The 20,058-nt window shown below is 40.6% G+C and overlaps 1 long non-coding RNA gene across 1 annotated transcript; it reads left to right on the top strand.

Moving 5' to 3' along the window:
- Positions 1-522: 522 nt before the first annotated feature.
- On the top strand, positions 523-15,503 carry LOC120516334. Its single transcript, XR_005630830.1, has 3 exons — positions 523-585; positions 11,465-11,689; positions 15,401-15,503. It is a non-coding gene; the product is annotated as an uncharacterized LOC120516334 (long non-coding RNA).
- Positions 15,504-20,058: the final 4,555 nt, after the last annotated feature.

The raw sequence follows: 20,058 nt of genomic DNA, 5'->3' as shown, positions 1-20,058 counted from the left end.
GGTATATGAGCAACACGACCCATGAATTGGATATACAGACTACAACAGTTTTATCATTAATGGGTTATTGTAAATTTATTTTCTTGTAAATTACATCTACAGCACAGTATCCTGTGCTGACTGAATCTACTGCAAATGCACAAAAACATTTCACATTAACACATTCAACTTTTTATTATCCCCTCCAACATTTTTGTACAAATATTTTTAAACAGGTAACCTAAAATGGATTAAGAATAGGTTGATTTAAAAAGAATGTTAAAAATAAGAAAGTAAAGATCATGTGGCATAGTAGTTTGGACTTGTAGTTTGCAGGTTTTATCACAGAAACAACTGTTTTTGTGACCCTGAATCTCATTTTTAAAAAAATCAACATAGTTATTTAGAGGCTTTTTTTGGATTAAAGGTCTCAGTCCCTACAGGTGATCAACCTGAAGTCTGAAGATAAACAAGCTGCCAGTGAATACGGAGTCATGGCACTGATGTCAAAACAGATAATTCCAATTATCGTCTGGATGGCCTTTTGTTTTCATGGTTTGGGTTTACGTTTACTGGAAACAAGCAGCAAAAAGGCTCAGATGTCAGGTGAGTGTTTACCTTGAAGAAGGTCTTTTATAAATGAAATCTTCACAAATACTGAAGCCAAGATTGGACCAGATAACCTGAAGGCATGGGCACAGCTTATCAGGGGTCCCCCACAAGCTAAACAATTACTTGTAGCTGCAAAAATCATGAGTTACATCAAAAACAAACTATTACAGTTTATTTAGGCAAACGTTTTCCGTGAAAACACAATAAGGAAACAAATTACTTATATTTAAATGCATCTAAATTTTTGCTTTCATATTGTATTTGGGATAAGCGCAAATTAGGAATTTTTGCAAATTCACTAAAAATATCACATTGAGACAAGTATTCGCACTCTTTGCTCTGACACTTGAAATCTGGCTGAGCTGCATCCATACACCTTTCTGGAGTCTACCTGTGGTCAGTTCAATGAATTGGACATGCATAAGAAAGACACACACCAGTCTATAGAAGGACCCACAGTTGAGTAAAAACCAAGCCATGAAGTCGAAACAATTGCCTATAGAGCTAAGAGACAGGATTTTGTCGAGATACAGATCTGAGGAAAGCTACAAAAAGATTCCCGCAGTACCAAACATTGCCAAGAGTACAGTTACCTTCATAATTCTTAAGAGGAAGAAATATGGAACAACCACCATTCTCCCTAGAGCTGATCAAACTGAGGCATGGTAAGAGAGGTGACCAAGAAGCTGTTAGTCATTCAGCCTGAGCAAAATAGAACTTGTGTATAGATGGGAGAAACGTCCAGAAGGACACGCTTCTCTTCAACACTATTATTAAAAATTAAAAAAGCTGATTATCAAGAAGATGTTTCTATACCTTGTGCGGTTAATTCTATTCATTGCACAGGATTAGGGAAGGCACACACCTGTCTACTTAAAACCTCACAAATGAGCAAAAAATCAAACCACGAGGTTGAAAGAATTGCCTACAGAGCTTAGCGAAAGAATTGTGTTGAGGCACAAATCTGGGGATGGCTACAAAAAAATTTCTGCAGTATTGAACGTTCCCAAGAGCACAGCTGCCTTCAAAATTCTAAAATGGAAGAAGTTTGGAACAACCATGACTAGAGCTGATCACCTGGCCAAAAATGAGCAATCTTCGTAGTAGGACCTTGGTAAGAGAGGTGGCCAAAATTGGTTACTCAGGCTGAGCTTCAGAGAACCTACTTTGCCTTTCAGCTTTCCCAGAATACACTTCACTTCTGCTGAGCATGACAAAACTTTCAGGCTTTGACCTTGTACCTGAAATCTGACAATTTTAAAAACGCAGCTACAGAGGAGATCACAGATGAACACAGACATATGAACAAAGCCAGACGTGTGAACAAGGCTTTAGTATTTCACGTTTTCCAGGAGCAAAAATGACTTTAAAATCCCATAACTCTGCGTTTTCACATTTTGCAATTGCAAACTACCAATTTTGTGATATTTTATACAAACTGAAACTTAACTGTGTGATAAGGACACTATATAGCGCCCGACCCGGCACAGAATACACAGAGGCATGTGTTCACACTCACAGGTATTTATTTTTGTTGCTCTTCAGCCGTGGGCACACGTCTTCCCCGTGTCCCACCGGCCCAACACAGTCCCAAGCACCAAACCAACACAAACCCACACTTTCCTGCTCCACCACTCCTCCCAGGCAACCTCGTCCTCTTCCTCCCGATTCTGGCCTCGATTGCTGGGAGGCAGGCCCTTTTATACCCCACCCGGAAGTGATCCAGGTGCCTGACCAGCTGGTCTTAATTGCACCTCTGGGTGGGGCTGATAAACCGTCCAGAGTGGTGGCTGGCTCTCTGCAGCACCCCCTAGCGGCCACCCCATCTCCCAACCGGGCTGCTGTGGTGGACTCCATGTCCCATGGAGCCACGGGGGAGATTGAGGAGGAATCCACTGCCAGGGAGAGTGCCCCCAAGCGCCCCGGGGGAGGTATTGCAAAGTCCATGATGGCTCCCCCGGGACGTATGCATCAGAGGCGTCCCGGCCGGGCATGGGACCCGGCTGTCCGTCACAACTGTTTCACACATCTCTAGTGATACAGTAACAAAAATTGCTCAAACTTTTAACTTGGTTAACTAAGTACCTAAAATGCAAATGAATGTTACTCTGTGCACACATTTTCTAACTTGTTTTCTCTTGTAAAACTTTATACACAGTTTTTTTTTTTTTGATGGATATGTAAGAGTTACAAATCTGCCTTCTGTTGCACAGGGTCCACAATTTGTTTCAGAAGTATTGAGTTTTCTTTACTTTCTGCACACTTAACTGTGTTGATTTAATTTTAAATGGATAAATTAGTGATGTCTGCCAATCAATCTACACTCAGCTATCCCATAATAGCAAAGAGGGGAGAGAGAGGTTAGGGGCATGCACTGATACAGCGTGTTGTTGCACTCACCACATGACAAACCACCTCAGGATCCCAAAATAGGACTCAAGTGCGGTCGTGCAATGGGTGACACCTCAGCACCACGCTAGTTCAGATGGAGTTGGTGGCTGGAGTGCCAATCCTGCCACCAACCCCAAGTTTTCCCTGCAAGTTGGAGGACCATAATGACAAAAAGTGAAAACATATTTTCAGAAAGGTTTCCAAACGTATTAAAAATCAAAAACTGAAATCCCTCTTTCATATAAGCATTCAGACCCTATGTTGAGACTCTCCAAATTGTGGTCAGCTGAATCCCATTTCCTTTTTTTCTCCTTGAGATGTGTCTACAACTTGATTAGAGTCCACCTTTGGCAAATTGAACTGATTTCACATTAGTTAGAAAGGCACACACCTGTGTATACAAGGACCAGCAATAGACACTGCATGTGAGGACAAAAACCTAGACTTGAAGTTCAAGGAACTCTATGTAGACCTTCAGTGTAAATACAGGGAAACAGTCCCTGGAGGGACCACACATCCTCCCACACTCAAGTGAATTAACCTAGCAGGCACAGCTTTAGGATGTGGGAAATATCTGAAGAACTTAGAGAAAGTCACATGAACATGGGAGAAACATCAAACCTTATAAAATTACCAGGGCAGTGTTGCCACTGTATTACTGTGCCACCCCTCTGTTTTTATAACATAACGTACTTGAACCTGTTTATTCCAGTTCAGGGTCACGGGGAGCCACACCAGTCAATAGCAGGTAAGAAATGACTATGAATGGACACCGGTCCATGCCTGGTTCCACTCAAACACCTAACAGGCCAGTTTGAATTTGTAAGTCTATCTAACCAGCACTTCTTTGAGGATGTGGGAGGAAAACCTGAGTACCTGGAAGAAAAGTTATGCAGGCATGGAGAGAATGTGTAAACTCCCCCAGACAACACCCTGGCAAAAGATTCAGAATGGATAAAGCAGCAGCATTAATCACTGTACTACTGTGTTGGCCCTTATTCATATGTTTCACTTCTAACAATCATAGAATATTATTTGGAGTAAGTGGATGACACACATTCATTCATTAATTCATCATCCTTATCAAGCCCATTGAATCGATTTGAGGGTAACACCCATTCTGTCAGCAATGAGCAGAAGGCGAAAAACTATCCTGGATGGAGTGGCAGTCCTTTGCAGGGCACACTTCCATACCCACAGTCACTCGTTAAAGGTCAGCTTAAAGCTGACAACTAAATTTATATGCACATCAGTGAGATGTATGGAGAAAATGTGCGTACCCAGAGAGAACATGCTAACTTCATACAATTACCGTCATAGGACTTTAGAACTATAAGGCAGCACCATTGTGCCGCACCAACATTTATCCTGCGCTCTTCACTGAAATCAAGAGTGCTTACCCTTATTTACAGTACCAATAAGCAAAGTTACATATTTACAGTCATACAGCTTGGGAATACTGGAAGACCCCAGATGCTTAGAGAAAACTCATCTGGAGCTGGGCAGCACATGAAAATGTCATCCAGATTGAATGCCTGCTTTGAATTAAATCTGAAGTGCAAGTCCTGCGAGGTTGTAACTCCACTGGTCACACCACCCAGCCACCCCAGTGTTAAATAAAGGCAGCTAATCTCAAGCACAAAACTGAGTATGACCAAGCTCAAGGCATTTAAATGAAACAGAGAAAACCTGGCCATTTTGTCTGTTCTTTTTATATTGCCCTATGGTAATGGTCAGTAATAAGAATTTTTCAAACCAGCAGCTGTGAGATGGCATAGCTAATTTAGATTTGACTGATAGTCCCTGCTGCTTCTCACATTCCCCACATACCGATCATTTGCATCCCCCAGCAGGAGTTCTTTGAGGTGCTGGGCCCATTTGTTTGCACCGTTACAATGCTTCTCTAGATGCTACATTGAACTACTTAAAATTCCCTAAATGCCTGTGTCATGCTAACAAATTCCTTATATCCAGTAGTGACCATAAATCAATTTTGAAACTCAACGGTTGCAAGAAGATGGGAGCCATGCCATGAGCTCATTACAGTGTACAGATAACTGCTTCATTTACAATTTGGTAGATTTTCTGGATGTACTCACTGCAACTGAAACATTTCGGACAGCAAAAGGATGCAACATTCTAATGAGGAATTGTGTGAAGATGTGTGGGCAACTGGCAACATGGAATGGTGGAAGGCAACCTGAAGATGAAGACATTTTAAGAGAAAAAAGAAACAAAATGTGGCGCCATGATTAGCACTGCTACTGCTCCATTAAGAAAGACAATGCCTCTAATTTACCATCCAGATGGTTCGTAACTTGCTCGAGAATTGCCCCTGGCTTTCTGTGATTCTATGATGGCAAACGTTGGTTGAAAATACAGATGGGCAAGCAGATTAGCTTTGATTTAAAAGTTAGCTGTCAACTTCTGAATAAGGCAATTGACCATCATGAAGGAGCATTCCTAAATCTATCTCTAAGGAAGAGCTTGAACTCAGATGTGTCTGTCGTAATGACTTTAACATTGGCAAAAAGAAATGGTAAAACTGTGCAGCGTTTGTGGGAAACGACATGGTTCACTAACTAGGTATTGTACTGCCATGGAAGAAAACAGGCAGATAAACGAAAACAAAATGCCAGAAGGAAGACCTAGCAGTTCAGCTAAGATGGAACTTGCAGCATATGCAAAGCCCACCTGTTTTTATTTTAACCCAGACATCCCTGCTATGAATAGAAGATGGCAAAAAGGAACCAAGAAATGAATTATTACCTAGCATGTAGCAGAATTCAAAACCGGAAGATCAACAAATACTACAAAACGCCAGGCAAAATTTGTAGTCGTAATAGGCTTGCTATGATTCTTAAACCGAAGATAAATGTTAGAGGCAAACACACTGGAAACTAATAACAGCAACCTCAAATTCTCCATGAGAATGCGGTGCCACCTTTTAATTCACTACACCTCTGAAGTCACATGGTGTGACTTCTGGGGTATTTGTGGCTTAACAAGTGGGACCCACATCCTAGCAACAGTTACTTAAAAAGGCAACACCAATGAATAAACAATGAGCACATAGCACATAATAATAATCAACAAATGCTAGCAAGACAATGTCAAAAAAATCTTTGAAAATGTATTAAGAGCAAAATAAATTATTTTTTGTGAATCAAAACAGGTGTGAAGGATCCACTTGAACTTTTACTATATCAGAAAGATAGCAACACAGAAAGTATATTGACCTCTTTTCCTTTTTCACATTTTATTATGTTACAGCCTTCTGCTGAAATCATTTAAATTCATTCAATACCCTGGAATGACAAAATGAAAACAGGTTCTTAGTACTATTTGCAAATTAATTAAAAATAAAAGTTGAACTATCACATTGAAACAAATTTTCAGACTTTGCTATGACATTTGAAATCTGGCTGAGGTGCTTCCAATTGTGTTAATCATTATTGAGATATTCCTACAACTTTCTGGAGCCCACTTGTGGTCATTTGAATGGGATGGACAAGATTAGGAAAGACGCACACATCCGTCTAAAAACCAAGCGACGAGGTCTAAGCAATTGCCTATAGAGCTAAGAGGCAGGATTTTGTTGAGGTACAGGTCTGAGAAAAGCTACAAAAAGATTCCAGCTGTACTGAACATTCCCAAGAGCACAGTTGCCTTCAGAATTCTTAAGTTTGGAACAAGCACCATTTTTATTAGAGCTGAAACTGAGCAATCTTGGGAAAGGGCCATGGCTAGAGAGGTGGCCAAGAAGCTGTTGGTCACTCTATCTCAGCTCCAGAGAACCTGTGGGTCATGGGAGAAACTTCCAGGAGGACAACCATCACTTCAGTACTCCATGGATTAGGACTTTATGACAGAGTGACACGACAGAAGATTCTACTCAGTAAAAGCCACACAGAAGCCTACTTGGAGTTTGCAAAAAAGCACCCGAACAACTCTGAGACTGTGACAAATAAAATTCTCAGGTCTGATGAAGATTAGCCACACATCTGGAAGAAACCAGGCACCGCTCATCACCTGTACAATACCATTGCAATGATGAAGCATGGTGGTGGCAACATGGTGTTATGGGTTTGTGTTTTAGCAGGATTAGACTGGGTTGAAGGAAAATTGGACAGAACAAAGTAAAAACATATCCTTAGTGAAAACAAGCTCCAAAACACTCTGGACCTCAGAATGGGATGAAGGTTCACCTTACAATAGGACACAAAGCAAAAGCAACACAGGAGTGGCTTAGGGAAAACTCTGTGAATGTTCTTGGGAGGCCTTTTCAGAGCCCAGACTTGAACCCAATAGAACATTTCTAGCTGACCATTCTCCATTCAGCCTGACAGAACTTGATAGGATCTGCAGAGAAGAATGGCAGAAAATCCCCAAATCCAATTGTGCAAAGCTTGTCAAGGTTAGTCCCAAAATGTCTCCAGGTTGGAATAGCTGTAAAAGGGGGTTTTGATGACCTGCTGAGATAAGGTGCTGAATACTTGTGTCAATGTGATGATTTAGTCTTTTCTTTTAAATAAATTCTCAGAGATTCTTTGAGAGAGGACATGCAGGTGATGGGTGTGACCCACAGAAAGATGCAGAGGACAGGAAAATATGGAAAAAGATGATCTGCTGTGGCAACCCCTAATGGGAGCAACTGAAAGAAGAAGATTTTTAATAAATTCTCAAAAATTCCTGTTTTTGCTTTGCCATTCTGGGGTTTTCAGTGTTGCTTGATGTGGGAAAAAGTTAATTTAAATGATTTCAGCTCAAGTCTGCAACATAACAAAATGTTAAAAAGTGATGGGGTATGAATCTGAAGGCACTGTATCAATCTAGAAATAAATCTGTTTATACCTATCTATAACTATATGCTCTTTCATGTCAATTTACACAGAAAGATCACAAATATCAGAATAGAGAATTGGTTGATTTGTTACACACTTAGTTTTGTTAAACTTGACTTGCTTGTATGGAATGTTATTTGATTTTAATAAAATCAATAAAATGCAAAAAAAAAAAAAAAAGAATTGAAAATTGGGGGTCTCAAATAGGCAAAATCCAATTTGTTGAATTGTATGAAATGAAAGGGTATTTAAGTGTAGCACTTTTAAAGACCTACTGCCATTACCACAAGTGACAAGGTTGCTACTTTAATGCAGAGCAAGCCAAAGGGTGGAGTCGCGTGGAGATCAAAGATCATCTTTCAGGGCGTCGACTTCCAGACTGTGAAGGAAACAGACGGATATGTCATTCTTCCATTATAAGCCTCAGCCCCTTCCTTGATATAGCCCCTGTAAGCAAAGCTGAATATTTATAAAGCAGCATGCCACAAAGTCAGATATCATGATTATATAAAGCAAAAAATGTAATCCATTGTTTATAAAATTATTAACATACATTTAAGAGAGAAAAAAATTTAAGTCACAGCTATTCACATATACTGTAAACTAAAGAAAACCCGACTCTTCTGTTATTTTCACTGATATGTTTTTCCTATGAAAAGCAGAAATTACTTGAAATAAGCTTTTTTCCCCAGATCCATTTTTCCTTTTAATGCTGAATTAGGCAAATATAAACATGACATTTTTGCCTTTACATAATAAACCATTCTTCAATAAAACCACACACTGGAAGCTTATATTTCAAAGACACAAAGAGCCTTATTTTACAACTGTGATGAACAATAAAAAGCTTTAATACCCTAAAGACCTGTAAACACTCCCAACTTGACTTTGAAATTTTATGTTTAATTTTTCTACAGGAAACAAAAATCTTTATGTGCCACTTTTATTTTGTAGATTTATAAATCAATCATCTTGTTTTATTCCTTTTTTCACTTCAAGGAATATGGACGCGCATATCCAATCACACATATTTCTGAAAAGTCTGTTATTTTAAGTGTTAATCTGTTATATTAGGTACTTTTTACTGTTTTTTTTTTGCATTACAGTTCAAATATCACAGTCATAACAAGGTGTAAAACATACTTGCTTTATTTCAAGCTGTCACGGTTCAGTCATTGACACTTGTTTGATTATCGGATTGGGAGAGTGGCACCTTGCATGGCTGCCTCGTAGTTCCGGGTCTGAATGTTCTCTTCATTGACTCTGCCATAGCTTTCTTCTTTCCCCTTAAAGATGTGCAGGCTTCCTTGTCATCCTTAAATGGGCTAGCGAGGGGGTGAATGCCTTATAAGTGGGTCGGTTGCTTAGAACTAATGCTGTTGGTGACACTGATATGGAAAAAGTCATTTCAGGAACAAGGTGGATGTTTACCTATCTGTGTATACCGCACCTTCAGAAAGTATTCAGACCCCTTCAACTTTAGTTTTTATATTTGTTTCAACCTTGTGCTAAAATTGTTTAAAATTATTTTCTGCCTACATCAAACAATACTCAGTAGTGTAGAATGACAAAGCAAACAGGATTTTTGGAATTTTTGTGAATTTATTACCAATGAAAAAACAGAAATACCACATTGACACAAGTATTTAGACCATTTGACACTTGAGATGTGGCTCAGGTACATCCCATTCCAGTGATCATTGAGATGGCTCTACACCTTGTTTGGAGTTCACTTGGGGTCAGTTTAATTGATCTGACCTGATTAGGAAAGACACACACAACTGTCTATAGAAAGTCTCACTGATGACAATGTGTATCGGAGCAAAACCAAGCCATGCGATCAAAGGAATTGCCTGCAGAGCTTAGGATTGTATTGAGGCACAGGTCTGGGAAAAGCTACAAAAACATTTCTAGAGCAGTAAAGGTTCTCAAGAGCACAGTGTCCTTCATAATTCTTAAATGGTAGAAGAGCTCTTCCATAAGTTGGCTGTCCAGCCAAACTGAGCAATCAGGGGAGAAGGTCCTTGGTAAGAGAGGTGACCTTCAGAGAACCTGAGTGGAGATGGGAGGAAGATTCAGAAGGACAACCACCACTGCAATGCTCCACTAATCTGAGCTTAATGGCAGAGTGACCAGACAACCCATGAATGCTGCTTAGTGCTTGCAAAAAGACATATAAAGGATTCTCGGCCTATAAGAAACAAGATCCTGTGGTCTGATGAGATCAAGATTGAACTGTTTGGCTTCAATTTTAAGTGTCACACCTGGAGGAAACTATGGACCAAACATCAAATGTTTAAGAGCATTCCAGTTGTGATGCATGGTGGTGGCTGCAGATGGGGTTGTTTTCTAGCTGCAAAGACTTTGATAGTAGTCATGGTTAAGGAAAAGCTGAACAGAGCAATGCACAGAAATATACTTAAGGAAGACATACTCCAGGGTGTTCTGGACCTCAGAATGGTAACTTTCCAACAGGAGAATGACCCCAAGCACAAAGTAGTGGCTTACAGTCAATTCTGGGAATGTTCTTAGGTGGCTCAGCCAGAGCCCAGACTTGAACCCCATCAAACATCTCTGGAGAGACCTGAACAAAGCTGTCCACTGACAGTCTCCAACCAACCAGACAGTGCTTTAGAAGATCTGCAGTAAGAAATGCCAGAAAATCCCCAAATCCAGGTGTGTGGAGCTTGTTGTGTCCGACCCAAAAAGACTCCAGACCTGAATCGCTGCCAAAGATACTTTAACTAAGTAATAAGGAATGGCTCTGAATATTTTTGTCAGTGTGATATTTCAGTTTTTATTTTTAATGAACGGGCATAAATTCCCAAATTCTTGCTTTTGTTTTCTTATTCTGGGTATTGAGAGCTGTTTGATGAGAGGGAAAAAATTATTTTAGCATAACACGGCAACATAACAAAATGACTGAAGGGGTCTGAATACTTCCTGTAAAAGGCTGCAAGGTGACATACAGTACATGGCCTGCAGTCACAGTAAGGTCATAAGACCATACAGTCCCTGTTAAAATTGCTAGTCTCTGTAAACTTGACCAGGCCTTCTCCTTCCATTTCCTCACAAGTATGTTAATATTCCAGATTAGAAACTATAAAGTGAACTGCAGTTTTGCTTGCTGGTTACGATGAACCTTTCGATATGTTTTGATATGAAAGCTTTCTGTTTAAGGTAACAACAGTCTGTGTAAGGAAAAGGTCAAGAAAACTCCTGCCAAATTTCTTCAAAGCTCTTAGTAAAACAGTCAAACTGCAGGTGCAGAGTCCACCCATCTCATACCAGATGTGCTGTTACAGCAGCTACTTTAGGACTAGAAAGATACTCACCGGCCATGCTCAAGTCTTGAAAACAACTTAACTCTGAGAAACTCTTCAAAGGAGATAATACACATCAGGAAATAGAAACAATGCCATTCTTGTGATCCTCATGACATAAAATGCTCCATGGATATGAAATAAATCATTAACCAGGGCATGCTTTGAAGCTTTCATGCATCACCAGAGGGGCTCAGTACTATAACTGGAGCACACAGGAAAGTGAATGGTAAATAATTTGAAATGCATCGCTAAGTTAGTTAGATGGAAAGCAAAGTTCATTCACCCATTGTTTGTCTCATTTCTCATTACAAGGTGCCGGGGAGGCTGGAGGAAAATTTGGAAACATGCTGTGCAAGCCAAGATGAAGCAATAGCTCATGCACACTTTTGCCGGGTCAACTTAGAATAATCATATATCCAGTATGAAATAAGACAGTTTTCCTCAGAGAACATTCATGTAAATCAAGCCAAGACAATGAATAGACTGAGAATGAAATTCAGGTCCCTGGTGATGACAGCTCTAACCATCACAGAAAAGGTAAGTGTATATTCCTGAATGCGTATTCCACTCCCAGAAAAAATCCAACTTAATTAAAGGATATGTTTATATGTATCTGTGTGTCATTCCAACAGATGGTGCATCACAAGCACTTGTAATAATAAAAAACATCGCATTCGTCATTCTAACAGATGGCGTATCACAGACATTTGTAGTAAGAATGGGGGATATGCAAGTGAAAAGAAAAATGTTGAAAGAGTGTTATCTGTTATTAGAATGTATGTGTTTAAGCTTAGATAAACTAACCTATTTATAAGAAGATGTGACATAGTGGCTTGAGATTTTGTTGTTTACTTGTCTCTCATAATTAGATTCAAGTAATTTTATTGACAAATAAGTAAACCATGGAAATGTTTCAGTTGTCCAGTTTTCAAATGATGTAGCCTTACTTAAAATATCCATCAGGTCACACTTTAGGAGAAGACACCACTATCGACTTGACAGAAATGGCACACAGCTTTAGATCTGAGAGATGCAGTGTTTGGTAAGAGCGAGAAAGAGATAGTTTTGAAGACACAATTAAACATCATGTTGTCAAAGGATGAAAGTACAACACGACCTACAAAATGAAAATGCACCCCAACAGGGAAAAAGCTATGCAAAGGTGTGTACATGTAAAGAATGCCTTAGCTGGATGAAGCAGAAATAAGTCTTCAGTTTCTACGGACATTTCTCTTGGTTTTACTGTTGCAAAGCTTAGGACATTGAACTGAATCATTCAGGTTGTACAGTTGTGTTTGAAAGTTTGTGAACCCTTTAGAATTTTCTATATTTCTACATAATTATGACCTAAAACATCATCAGATTTTCACTCAAGTCCTAACAGTAGATAAAGAGAAACCAGTTAAACAAATGAGACAAAAATATTATACTTGGTCATTTATTTATTAAGGAAAATGATCGAATATTACATATTTGTGAGGAGCAAAAGTATGTGAACCTCTAGGATTAGCAGTTAGTTTGAAGGTGAAATTAGAGTCAGGTGTTTTCGATCAATGGGATGACAATCAGGTGTGAGTGGGCTCCCTGTGTGCAACTTCTTGCATGTTTAAGTGATTCAAGAAGAAGATTCTTAAAGTTAGCAGGCTGACAAATGTGTGAATCCTGGCTAGAGAAGAGCTCTTGCAGTGGCTCGTGGCCTTTGCTAAGGTATTCCTGGAATGGAAGAGGTGTTGGTGAGGCCAGCAAGGGATGCTTACCCTGTGGTCTGAATGTGGATCCCAATGCCCCAGTGCATGGATTGGAACACTGTGCTGTAAAAATGGTGCTGTCTTTCAGATGAGACGTGAAACTGAGGTCCTGACTCTCTGTGGTTACAAAAGATCCCTGAGCATCCTTTGTAAAGAGTAGGGTGTATCTCGATGAACGGTCTAAATTGCCCTCCATGGCCTAGTCATTCTGAGCCCCCTAATCATCCCCCACCCCTAACAAGCTATCTCTCTCTCACCACTTTACCTCCTTATAGCTAATGTGTGGTGAGTGTATTGGCACAAAAAGATGGCCGTTGTCGCACCATCCAGGTGTGTGCTACACATTGGTGGTGATTGAAGTGGCTCCCCACTCACTTTGAGTAGTGAGAAAGGTGCTATATTAACCCTTAACCTGTCACACCCATTGCACCCGTGGACGCCAAATACTTTTTTGCTGTACTTTTAAAAGCAACGTCACAATTCACCAAGACAAAGTGAAATTTTAATGGAACACATGCAAAGAGCATCACAATTACTGTAACACTGATCTGATCATTTTACACACTGCCAATGAACTGTAAAAACTATTAAAAAAAACTACTGTAACAATGTATTATTATATGCACAAGGTCCAACTGATGCCACTGATGAAATTCAGTAAATCACAAAGCCAACTCTGCTTGAACTGGCTGCACACAAGCACACGGAGGCCAACATTGATGCTTGCAGGCTAGTCTAGTGCAGAGACTGAATCTCAGGGACAGTGATGCTGCAGTGCTGCAGGGGGTGGCAGTGGTCATGAGCCGGCTACTCAATGAATGTACGGCACGGACTGATCAGCTCTGGCGTGCTGGCAAATTGCACTGGAACCGACTATAGCCAGTTACAGCGTTCAACGAATGTACGTTGCCGAATATACTTGGCTCCGGCTTGCTGGCAAATTGCACTTGGGACCGACTATAGCCGGTTCCGGCGGTTTAAAGGTTAATGTTAAGATTAATTATTATTATTCCTAAAGTTCAGTCCTTTCCAATATAGAGGTCTGGGAGCAGATCAGTATATGTGTGAATCCTAGCTAGAGCAGAGCTCTATTAGCAGTTCTTGGATTTTGCAAACATACTCGTATACTCAGTCCTTGAAGTGGAGGAAACTGAGGTAGCCAGCCTCAGCCATTGTTAAGGTACTGCAGAGTGGATGTTAACTCCTTACAGAGAAGGTAGTGAGAATATGAGTGAAGAGTGAATATTAAAGAGGTATGTATTACAGGGTTTACATGTAAACCAAGGCCAATAATTTAAACATTTCCAAGATTATCCTGTCCTCCAATAAAATAAACCTTTGGAGGTTAAAATTCCTTTCATGAACACGTTTTCACAGTAAAACACTACGAGTTCCAACCCATCTGTGCAATCTTCCGATTCCATTCAATGTCGACACTGCTATCACCGGTTATTTATTCATATATAGAAATCTCTGAACAAGAAAGGACACTCAAGAGTGTAAATAATTAAAAAAAAACATTTAAGTTATCAGGACATACAATTTATAAAATAAAGTGCAGCCAGAATCTGAATGGGATAATTCTCATCAGCAGACTCATGCTGCAAAAATTTAGATTAATCAAATAAGGAAAGATGCATACCTTTGGGATGCGCTATGAAAACTAGAGCATCAGGACAAAGTCACACAGACATGGAGACAACAGGCAAACTGCACAATGAGTCCTGTAGCTATAAGGCACTTACACTAACTACATGCCACTGCTCAGCCATCACATACTATACTTAAAGCCCTGAAAAACAAAATGATGCCAATGTATTTAAAGTTAACAAACACATTCAAGCACCTACAGTACATCCAGATTTAACTCAGTAGCAGAATACTGTGCTATTGCTGATTTATAGCAGCTCCCATCCCCAAAATCAAATCTTGTAAAATAAAAAAGTTGCATTTAACACTCAGACATTTTGGCCGCTGGGGACATTCCTTTCATCTTAGTAGGGTTGTAACTTGGATTCATTTCAGAATCTTTCAGTAGTCCAATGAAAATTAGACAGTCTGTGTTCATGATTCTCCAAGGATCAAATAGAGAATAAGAGCAGCTTGCTTTAATGTACAAGTTTAAAGAACAGAATATGGTTTGTCTCTACTGCTCCATGTTCCTCTGTCAAAGTCAACTGTGGTGCAAATAATTATAAATAGATTTTTTGTTTTCTAAAAAAAAAATCTCACTTTAAATGGGGCTCTTATAATGCATATATTACTTATTGCTACTGTACATATCACAATGGAAGCCATTGTTAAGGTCTTGTTACATTGCAGTAAGTGAGTAAGAAGGAGTCCACATTCTAAAGTGCAGGAAAACAAATTGGAAGAAGGGCAGTGGCACCAAGTGTAACAGCATGATACTGACATGAGTGCCAGAACAGAGGACGGTTCATAATTGTTGTATTACTGCTAGTTTTATGAAGGATGACTAACAGAGATCCAATATCAACAGTTTAACAGCAGCTCTAATCATGGTATGCTACAGCAGACGAAGCAGCGAGTCTTCAACCTGGGTTTAAAAGTTGAGACTGAAAGGGCATCTCTTACATAAGCAGGTAGGTTGTTCCAGGGCTTTGGGTCCCTGTAACTAAAAGCTTGACTTCCCACTGTTATTTTGTTAATCTTTGGAATTTTTAGTATACCAGCATATGGAGATCTTAAGGCATACTCTGATCTAGATAAGTAAATATGGGCCTTTATGGTTTTATACTGTATGGAAGAAGGAAGATTTGAAGTCAGCCCAAAGTTTAACTGGAAGCCAATGTAATGACTTGAGAACTGGAGTTATATGGCCTTACTTTCTCACTCATGTAATGATTCTTGCAGCTGCATGTTAATTTTAACTAAAGGCGGCATAAAGAATAGTTTGAACAGCCGGTGAATAACACATTGCAGTAGTCAATCCTATTAGAAATAAATGCATTCATTCATTCATTTCTCAGTATCCTTCATATTTAGAAGCTGGTTTTATTTTCCAATAATTCTAAGCTGCTTTTATAAATGAGAGAGTTTTATAAATTGTGTTTTGAAGCATGTGCTGGTGACAGTGATAACACCTAAGTTGAATTCTGATTCATTAAAACTAAATGCAATAACACAACAAAATGAGTTTTACTGTTGTGTGACATGTGTCATGATCATGATGAATTTTTCCCAACTTTTCCATAGCCTCTAAAAATTAGGTGAGTATGATTTTGAGCCTTAAGAATCCAATGGTTATGTTACTCTTTTGCTTTGTTGTGTCTTTAAAATTGTTAAAAACTATTTACCTTCTCCCGTTTCACTGTCTTGTTTACCCTTGTGGATGCTGCCATGTCAGTGGTTGGGTGTCATGACATCACATTTTAAGGAAACAATACTCTGCGCCCCTAAACATCCAAGATTTGGATTGATAAAAGATCTTTGTGTCATTATTACTTTTTGAAATTCCTGGTTTTTACTTTCTTTCTATTAATATTAATTAATAATAATTTTGTTTTATATAGCACGTTTCATACATCTGTAGGTGGAGTGGTGGCTCTGAGGCTAGGGATCTGTGCCAGCAATCAAAAGTTTGCCAGTTCGAATCCAATAAATGCCAGAAGTGACTTTACTCTGTTGGGCCCTTGAGCAAAGCCCTTAGCCTGCAATTGCTCCATCCTGGGTATGACGTTAACCTGTATCCAGTTCTGTCAGCAGATCCTCCAACCTGCATGGAGAACTTGGGGGTTGGTGGCAGAATGGACACTCCAGCCACTGTAACAAACCTCACACTGTTTCACTCCATCTGAACTAATGTGGTGCTGAGGTGTTACCCATTGCACAGCTGCACTTGGGTCCTAATTTGGGATCAGAGGTGGTTTGCTGTGTATCAGTGCATGCACCCACCACACAACGAAACAGCTCAGGATACTGGTTGGCAACAACCCAGGCAGACACGCAGTCCAGTCCCAGCCTCCAGAAATGTCCGTCTGTCTGCTGCATCCAAGTTTTCCGTGGACATCCCCTTGGCTTGGTCCAGCCACTCAGGTCCTCAACAATGAGGATCCTGTGATCCAGATCACCCTCTGGGAGTCATGGCCATAGTGCCATAACTGACGCTCTCTCACAATGCAGGTAATGTGCCTCATTCGGGACTCTGTTAGCAACCGCTTATTCGACACAAAGTCAAACCTGGGATACCCAAGGATTCTCCTGAAGAGACACAGTACTGAAGTAGTCCAGTCTTTGTCTCAGGTCACTGGATAGCGTCCATGTATTGCAACCATAAAGCAAGACAGGAAGCACCAGGACTCTGAAGACTTGGACCTTCATCTTTTTGCATAGATATAGGTGAGCACCACACACCCCTTTCCAGTGACCATGACCCCGCATGCTCTCTCAATCCGTTTAGTGACTTCATAGAAAGAGTCACCTGGGACATGAATGGGTATGACGTTAAACTGCATCTGGCCCTGCAAGCGGTCCTCCAACTTGCAGTGTAATCGGCAGGACTGGCACTCCAGCCACTGTAAACAAAACTTCATAAAGCTCTGAGATGACAGACAGGACTTCTTCCTGCTCTCTGCAGGAGTAGCTCTGCTGCAGCTGACCCATTGGAAGGCCGCTGGCATTATGAAGGGGATGGGGGAAAGCATTTGGGAGCCCCATCCCCGGAAGAGTCAAAACCATAACTGGTGTGGTGCTGAGGCGTCACCCGCTGCCGGCAGCACTCGGGTCCCAATTTGAGGAAGCCAATCCGTGGTAAAAACAATAATAATAATAAAAACAAAATAGAATCAATAAGAATAATAATTAAATAAAAACACAACCAAACATTAAGGAAGCATATAAAAATAAAAGACTGGTAAAAGTAATAATAAAAATACATGAATATAATGCAGTGAAAACTAACTAAATGCCAAGGTAAAAGAGTATATTTTCAGCTGCATTTTAAAAATACTAGGAGAAGAGGCCTGATGAATATCTAAGGGCAGGTTATTATAAATCTTTGGTGGATAAAAACAGAAGGCTACTTGTCCATGTTTCTTGCATTTTACTTCAGGTATGTTTAGCAAGCAGACGCTTGACGAACTTAAGGACCTATCTGAAACATATTCAGTCAGACGCTCAAGGTACAAGGTACTTGTTCATTTAAAGCTTTAAATACTAACTACCCAACCTGCAGCGTACCATACGCCGCATAATCAGGCCGGTTTTTTAATGATTTTTAAGCACAGGGAGAAAATTAACATTTGAAAAATCGGTAGTGTAAAAAGTCAGCAAGAAAAGCAACATTGTAACAATGCACGGAACGAACCAATACACAATCGTCTGTGCGGCGCTCAGGCGCGGAGGGTGGAACGGGAGAAAAGGAGAAGGACGTCCACTCCACTCCCTCCGTCATGCTAGTCTGCTGATTTCTCGTCCAGTATGCACTGTCTGCTCATGTGCCCAACTCCAACTCGTCACTCGAGTCATTGTCGTCTTTGCACAGTCCATATGCACCTGTGAATCACGTAGACGTTTCATTGCTCTGTGCGGTTTTGGCTGCCTTTCTATATATTTAACCAAGACACCCGACCACGGTAGTAGCGAGGTGGGAGGGCGGTGTGTACAAAGTGCAGGAGCATCTAAGAAGACGCATGTTTGTCGCGGATGCAAATTGCTGTATGTAGTGTGTAAAACAGTTTGCTATGGTGCACACGGTCATGCGTCGTAACCGAAAACTCGGTTTTTAAAGACTGCTTACTTCATTGTGTATATGACTGTAGGTGAATGAAAAGATGTAACTCTGGAGAGGGCAACATACAATACAGCGTTTTACACGCTGCATACAGCAATTCACATTCACGACAAATTGTTTTACATGCTGCATACAGCGATTCACATCTGTGACAAATATGAATCTTCTTAGATGGTGCTGTCGCGTCCACCCATGCTCTCAAAGCACACACACTGCCTGGTCATGTGTCCGCTCGCAAGAACAACTAACAAAGACCTGCCCACCAACTGTAAGACCATGGGATACCCCTCGCAAACTGTTCTACACGCCGCATACAGCGATTCACATCTGTGACAAACAAACTGTTTTACACACTGCATACAGCGATTCACATCCGCGACGTGCTTTTTCTTAGATGGTCCTGTCGCGTCCACCCTCGCACTTGAAGCATACACACCGCCTGGTCATGTGCCCGGTTGCAAGAGCAACTGACAGAGACCCGGACACCAAGTCTAAGACCATGGGAAACCTCTCGGAAACTGCTTAACACACTGCATACAACGATTCACATCCACGACAAACATGCCTCTTCTTAGATAGTCCTGCCGCGTCCACCCTCGTTCTCGAAGCATACACACCGCCTGGTCATGTGGTGCCTCTGTGTGAACCGGTCAGGCACAGAGAAGGTCAGCTGCTGAGAGAGCGTCTCGACTGTTGCAGGGCCTGCATTGGTGAAGCAGGTGAGACGGTAATGAAACAGAGGCACAGGGCATATTGGTTTTTAAAGACTGCTTCCTTCATTGTGTTTTAACCTCAGTTTTAAAGGATTGTTTTAAGGATCCAATGGGATACCCCTCGCAAACTGTTTTACACGCTGCATATAGCGATTCACTTCCGCGAGAAACATGCCTCTATGAACAGTCAACGTGGCTCAGAGGTGCATGTGAACTCTACGACAGATGAACATAAATGACGCCATTTTTCCTGTGTCGTCGCATCCGAGTTGGTGGCCGTGGTTCTGCGAGTTCTCGTCATATCCAATGGTCTTAGAGTTGGTGGGCGTGGCTCCTTCCTGCGTGCGCCATGGGCGTCTTACTTGTCGGTGGCTTAGTGAATCCACGCCCCTTCCGGCGTGCTTCCATGGGTGTCTTGCCTTTCCATGGGTGTCTTGCCTTAGTGAATTATATATATAGATACAAGTATTTTAAAATAAATTCTAAAAGTAACAGGTAACTAATGTAGTCTTACTTAACTCTGTTCTTCGGGACTCATACTGGCACCAGACACCTGCCCCTTTTCTACTTACAGTGGCATGGCTGGTTGTTATCATTTTATTCTTTTCACATATTGCCATCTTCTTTAAGCATAGCACCACCTCCATTTATCCCTTCATTTTGTAATCACATTTATTACACTTATTCCTTTGT

This window comes from Polypterus senegalus, chromosome 16 (assembly GCF_016835505.1).
Source record: "Polypterus senegalus isolate Bchr_013 chromosome 16, ASM1683550v1, whole genome shotgun sequence".
NCBI lineage: Eukaryota > Metazoa > Chordata > Cladistia > Polypteriformes > Polypteridae > Polypterus > Polypterus senegalus.
This window is presented reverse-complemented; position numbering and strand designations above follow the sequence as displayed.